General features: G+C 42.9%; 1 pseudogene; it reads left to right on the top strand.

Annotated features, from left to right (window-relative positions):
- Nucleotides 1–6,115: 6,115 nt before the first annotated feature.
- On the top strand, nucleotides 6,116–7,001 carry LOC114619295 (annotated as a pseudogene).
- Nucleotides 7,002–7,212: the final 211 nt, after the last annotated feature.

The raw sequence follows: 7,212 nt of genomic DNA, 5'->3' as shown, positions 1-7,212 counted from the left end.
TCCCCCAGCTAGTTACCCGAGAGCTGGCTGTCCCCCAGCTAGTTACCTGAGAGCTGGCTGTCCCCCAGCTAGTTACCTGAGAGCTGGCTGTCCCCCAGCTAGTTACTTGAGAGCTGGCTGTCCCCCAGCTACTTACCTGAGAGTTGGCTGTCCCCCCAGCTAGTTACCTGATAGCTGACTGTCCCCCAGCTAGTTACCTCAGAGCTGGCTGTCCCCCAGCTAGTTACTTCAGAGCTGGCTGTCCCCCAGCTAGTTACTTCAGAGATGGCTGTCCCCCAGCTAGTTACCTGAGAGCTGACTGTCCCCCCAGCTACTTATCTCAAAGCTGGCTGTCCCCCAGCTAGTTACCTCAGAGCACGCCATTCTTGTATCATAATACCCCCTCTACAATTCCCAGTCTCTGTTCCAGTTTCAATCTGCCTTGATAATTGAGTCATATGTTTCATAGAGACCCTATATGTGTCCTGGAAACATTAGGAAGTTTTTTTTTCAATGTATTCTTCTTTTTTAGTCAGGCATGGTGTTGCACACCCTTAATCCCAGGACTTAGGAGGCAGATCTCTATTAGTTTAAGTCTAACCTGGTCTATAAGGAAATTCCAGGCCAGCCAGAGCTATGTAGTGAGATCTTGACTCAAAAAGAAAAGAAAATCATTACATTTTTATTCATTCAGGTATGTCATAGGTGCCTGTGTGTGTGTTGTGTGTGTGTGTTGTGTGTGTGTGTGTGTATGTATGTATGTATGTGTTTGTGTATGTCTATGTACGTGCAGCTACAAGTATGTGTACACACGTGTGTGTGCCTGAGCACTCTCTTGAGCTTTGGTATGCATGTAGAGATTAAAGAGCGACTTTCAGGAGTCAGTTCTTCCTTCCACCACATAGCTCCGGGAGATCAAACTCATATTACTAGACTTGGCAGCAAGTGCCTCAACCTAATGCTCCATCCTGCAAGCCAGGAAGTCTCATTTAAATGCTGTGGATCTATACAAGGCTGACTTATTTGTAGTTGTCAAAAATCACTTCATTTTGTGGCACTGTACTGCAGGCCTTACAGGGATTCAGGGATAAATTACATTGTTTTGTTCTTCCTGGCTTTCCATAGCTTCACACAGGAGAAGACAGATTCCTGACAATGCCTAGGACCTAAAAGGCCACCCTTAGGTGCAAGGTGAAAAATGTCAGAGACACAATTACCCTCCACAAACAATACCAAGCAGGGCCTTTGAGGAACCCAAGTCTTTCTATGGACTGGCTGTTTGGGGAAGGCAAATTAGTGACCTACTGGCATGTGGGTGAATGTTTGGTCTTTCTAAGCATCATCTAGCTGGCAAGGCTGTCTTTATCCCATGATCTCCAAAAGTAACTGCTCAGTTGCACCTAAGCAAGGAAAGGAAGATACAGAGTACTGAGAATTATTACTGCATCAATGTGTGATTGACAGGTCTCTTCAGCCAGCATGGGAGTACCCTTGTTATCTAGTTAGTTTGTATGTTCTAGGGGTGGGCTGATATGTACTCCTTCTCATTCACCAAATACCGACCTGAGAGAGAACAGGATGTACCAGTGTGCTTTACTGTTCAGACAGACAAACGGCAATACAGATGTGGGCTAACTGACTTTGACACAATAACCTTACCCCTGAGTCAGGCAGAAAAGAGTTGGATTCTTCTGGGAGCTGTGGGAATCCTTCCAACACATTCTCATTCATCCTGTTGGCAGCAGCAGACTAGCCAAGAGAGCACGTCACACACAGAGGCCTGAGGTCACGAGTGGGAACAAATTCCTACCATTCCAATTCTGATTGATTAGTGCTGGAGTCACCGCTAACTAGTGATTGCCACTTCCCGAATCTGCATGACTCAGTGGGTGAACAAGGCCTAAATGAAGCACACTTGAGCCTGTGGACACACATTGTTCTAGTTGCAATGGCAGAGAAAGGGAACCAAAACCAAACACAAATGCTAAACACCAACTGAGATCAGGCTGAAGGAGTGGAGGCTGCCAGAGGGTGGGTCTGGCAATGCCTGGGTACCCCCTCCCTGTGGAGTTGCTTCCACCTGGTCTCCCTAGAGTCTGTCCACACTGGCGCAGCGGTGGCGCTGCCTCCACGGCCCTGTCCTCACAAATTCCACTGCCTTCTCAAGGCTTCTGTGCTCCCGAGCTGCAGCTCTCCTCATCTCCTCCTACCTGCCTGGGAAACCCCACACCAGCCTCCATTCCTTCCTGCACTTGGCTCCGTTATGGCTCCTGTGGCTAGGTATGGAGAGAACACTCTTTTTAGGCTAGGCAACATTTTCAGGGATGTTTAGTTTCTTTCTGCAAATCTGTGACAGAGACTGGGTAGCCTATTAGAGTCTCGAGAATGCTTGGACAGTGTCAGAATTAAATATTGCTTTTCTGTTTGTGGCTCCTTGAGTACATCCAAACGACTAATGGAGAGGTTCTCTTTGGGCTTTACGTAAGCTCCAGTGGCTCTGCTGTCAATAATATCGAATGGCACTTCTTGCCAACTTTCCACTCGGTGGAAGATATTTCCTAAAGATGCACATTGTGAAGCAGCCACAAAACCAGCAGTGGCTGGGCCAAATCCTGATTAAAATTCTTGCTAGTGACTCCTTTGCCAATGCTGTCCTGTATTTCCACCTGTTGGAAATATAACTGCCTGTCAGTGCTGGAGAATGTCAGCACCTTTCAGAAGTCACACACACACACACACACACACACACACACACACACACACACACATTGTCCCGTTCTACAATGCCAGCAGTCAAATGTGCTAAAACTTCAAATGTCCAAAAACGGAAGTGACTGGATCTTGCTGCATTTTAAAGTAGGAGCAGTTACATGAGATAGGGAGAGAGTTCTATAAGGTAAGACTGTAATAACACTCTTCATGCTTTAAACACAAGGGCCCTTCCAACTCTGCCTATGTTCCAACCTCAAACTGTATTTCCAATATATCTTTAACTTCACGGGCATCTACAAAAATCTGCAGGTGTTTGAATGGATGTAAACACAGGTCATAGTTACCATTGAAAGGGAAGAGTCTCTCTTGTGACAGTTCCCACAGAGAAGGTTTAGAATGTCCTAGATCTGACTAACACAGATGTTAGAGGGACCATTCCACAAGGAAAGCAGGGCATTGGTGAAAACTGCTGTCTTGAAGTTCAACAGAAACTGAGAGGAGTGGTCAGACAAACGTCTACAGAATTGACTTACTAATTTTAATTGGTCAGATGAGTCTAATGTTTGAAACTTAAACATGCTTGCTTGTTATTTGGTTTCTGGTGCAGAGTTTTTCTTTTCAATTTTTCTAGCAGTTATTTGTGGAGTTTGTTCTTGTGAAGATGCTCTGTTTTAACATGGCTGTCAGTAACTTGACCCTGGTAACGCAGTAGAGAGAGCACTTCTGAAGAATCAGGTGGCCTCGATTTATTCTGACACTGCTTGCTGCTCCTTTGCAGGTTGGTGACACTGGCCATGCCCCTTTGGCACTGTGGACTTCTGTTATCTCACCTAATCAGTAGGCATAAAAAACAACCCTGATCTCTTGCCTCCTAACATTGTTGTGAAGATTGACTAAGGTCTTATTTGTTAAGTCGTTTTCCAGCTCTCAAGTGCTACACAGTATACAATATTCCGTCCATCACTACCTCAGAATTCCTCTCCCATTACACAGCCTCAGATGCATTATTTAGGAAGTGTGCAGGCTTGAAAGCCATATGGAGTCCTGTTGACACTGCAGATGTTGGTTAATTTTAGATTCTAAAAGAACAAAAGAACAGAAGTACTACCAGGCAAATCAGCCTCTCTTTAGCTTTTTCTTCGAAGTCTCCTATTATCCAAACACTGAACTAAAAATGGCAGGCTAAATATTATAGAAAATTACATCATTTGAGGCATTGAAATTCTGTATAGCCAAGCCCTTTTGCAGAACACATGTTTATTCACTGCGAAGCACATGGCCAATGAATTTAATGTTATAAAATTAATTACAGTTAGAGTGTTTTGCAGACCTAAGTAAAAGAATTTCAGCCTTTAACTTTGCATGATAGTCGGGTGAAACAGGACAAACTCAGAAGAACCCAGAAAAAGCTACGTGAGGCATCTGGGTGGCCATCCACTCTCTTGAACTTAGGGACGACTGAACTAAGTTTAGTGAGTTTCTTCACAGAAGGCCAGGTCTGACTGATGTCTATGTGCTCATGGGAGGCACTTGTATGGCCCACTCGTTTTGACTGTTCTGCCCTGCTCAGGTGTTCTGCCTGTATGAGACATGCCTTTTCCAGATCCAGACTTTGGTTGCACATGCCTAAGCAATAGGTGTTTGAGTAAAAAGCAGGTAGCATCCATCACTATCTTTTGTTTGCTTGCCACCTATTCACAGAAATGTAACTTAGAGCATGTTAAATATTTTCTATGTTGATTTTGTTTTAAATGGAGACAATGAAACAAAGGATATTTCATTCCAGAGCCTATCCAGTCAACTAGTCAGTAGGTTTGAAATGATCCAGTTCATGTTCTGAGCCTACATTTTAAAAAGCATTTCCTAAGTATTAATTTTGTCCTAACACTGGTCATTTATATCTTAATGCCTCAAGACACTAACAGAATAGCACTCTAGTTAGAAATAAATTCCTTCCTTCCTTTCTTCTTTCTTCTCTCTCTTTCTTCCTTCCTTCCTTCCTTCCTTCCTTCCTTCCTTCCTTCCTCTCTCTCTCTCTCTCTCTCTCTCTCTCTCTCTCTCTCTCTCTCTCCCTCCCTCCCTCCCTCCCTCCCTCTCTTTCTCTCTTTCTTTCTTCCTTTCTTTCTTTGAGGCAGGGTCTTGCTATGTAGCTCTGGTGTTCTGGAACTCATTCTGTAGCTCTGGCTGTCCTAGAACTCACAGAGATCTGCCTGCCTCTGCCTCCCAAGTACTGGGAATAAAGGTGTGCACCACTAAGTCCAGCAAATTTTCAAATGGAGGTTGTGTTTTACCAATGAAAATTTGATCTAACAGAGGCAAAAATCCAAGCTTGGTGGCCTATAATCTTAATACTAGGAAGGCTATAACAGAGCCAGCAATGCTATATACAGAATTCCAAGTCAGCTTGAATATATTTCTTAAGATATTGCCTCAAAAAATTGCAGAAGAGAGGATGTAGAGATGGCTCACTGATGAAGAGAACTTGTTGCTCTTGTAGAGAATCCCAGCACCCACATGGGTGTTTTGCAAGCACTCATAACTCTAGTTCCAGGAGATCTGACACCTTTTTCTGACTTCCATAGGCACCAGGCATGCACGTGGTACACACATACACATGCATATTCACATACATAAAATGAAATCAATCTAAGTAAATTTTAATTGTAGAAGACATTTCAACTTGTATTTTAGAAACTCTATAATTTCAAACCACACTACCCTGTGGATTGAAAATATTGAGAGTAAATTCAAAAGGTAAGCTTTAGATACTACCTAATTTAGACTAGCTTTTCAGTATTAAGATTATTGTGGGTCTGGAGAGATTAAGAGCACTTGTTGCTCTTGCAGAGGACCTGAATTTGGTTCCTGGTGCCCATGTCAGGTGACTCACACTGCCTGTAACCTTAGTCCTGGGGATCCAATGCCCTCTTCTGGTATCCATGGATACCTACACTCATGTGCAGATACATACGTGCAGATACACACACATTAACAAAAAAGAATAATATTAACCAGTCCTCACTCTGCCCAGTGTAGATGACAGCTTTTCTAGTACAAACAGCCTAATAAGACAGGCTTGACTTGATTCTGTGTTACACAGTTCTCTACAACTGAAATGAAACTGTAACCCTCCTAGTGTTCATCCCACATGAACTTTGAATCAGTCCAGATGATTATAGGCTTGAGCTAGAAACAGAGTCAAACAATTTCATTCACTACTGAAAGTGAACTAGAACTAATCCCTAAAAAATCTAAGTGTAGTCCCTGGCTGCTGGACTGACTTGCAGTGTTCTTCAAAACCAGGCTTTCACCCTGTTTCACAGGAAGACCAGGAAGCAGAATTCTACTCAGGCCTGAAAGTTTTCACCAATAAGAAGAAAGACTCTACGGCATTAAACCTGACAATCAGCCTACACTAAACTTCCCACAACAGAGGACTATGGACATCGAAGCATACTTTGAAAGGATTGGCTACAAGAACTCAGTGAATAAATTGGACTTGGCCACATTAACTGAAGTTCTTCAGCACCATATGCGAGCAGTTCCTTTTAGAATCTTAACATGCATTGTGGAGAAGCCATGCATCTGGACTTAGAGGCCATTTTTGACCACATAGTAAGGAAGAAGAGGGGTGGATGGTGTCTCCAGGTTAATCATCTGCTGTACTGGGCTCTGACCAAAATGGGCTTTAAAACCACAATGTTAGGAGGTTATGTTTACATAACTCCAGCCAATAAGTACAGCAGTGAAATGGTCCACCTTTTAGTACAGGTGACCATCGGTGACAGGAACTACATTGTAGATTCTGTTTATGGAGGCTCCTACCAAATGTGGAAGCCTCTGGAATTGACATCTGGGAAAGATCAGCCCCAGGTGCCTGCCATCTTCTGTTTGACAGAGGAGAATGGAACCTGGTACTTGGACCAGATCAGAAGAGAGCAGTATGTTCTGAAAGAAGAATTTGTTAACTCAGACCTCCTTGAGAAGAAAAATATCGAAAAATCTATTCCTTTACTCTTGAGCCCCGCATTATCGAAGATTTCGAATATGTGAATACCTACCTTCAGACATCCCCATCGTCTGTATTTGTAGGCACGTCGATCTGTTCCTTGCAGACCTCAGAAGGGGTTCACTGTTTAGTGGGCTCCACCTTTACAAGTAGGAGATTCCGCTATAAGGACAATGTAGATCTGGTTGAGTTTAAGAACGTCAATGAGGAAGAAATGGAAGACGTACTGAAAACTGCATTTGGCCTATCTTTGGAGAGAAAGTTTGTGCCCAAACATGGTGAACTACTTATAACTATTTAGGGTAAGGAGGAAAATTATTCTCCATTATTATTTCATAGTCTTAAACATTCTAAACATATGCAAATTTATCCATAACAAATCACCCAGCTCAATATTGACCAACTAATGACTTGTTGTATCTTCTATTTCCTACATTTTATATAAAAAACTTAATTGTCCTGTCATTTCACCAATTAAAAGTATCATGAGTTATAATTAAATAAAAATGTTT

This window comes from Grammomys surdaster, unplaced genomic scaffold, assembly GCF_004785775.1.
Source record: "Grammomys surdaster isolate TR1022 unplaced genomic scaffold, NIH_TR_1.0 149, whole genome shotgun sequence".
Classification (NCBI taxonomy): Eukaryota; Metazoa; Chordata; class Mammalia; order Rodentia; family Muridae; genus Grammomys; species Grammomys surdaster.
This window is presented reverse-complemented; position numbering and strand designations above follow the sequence as displayed.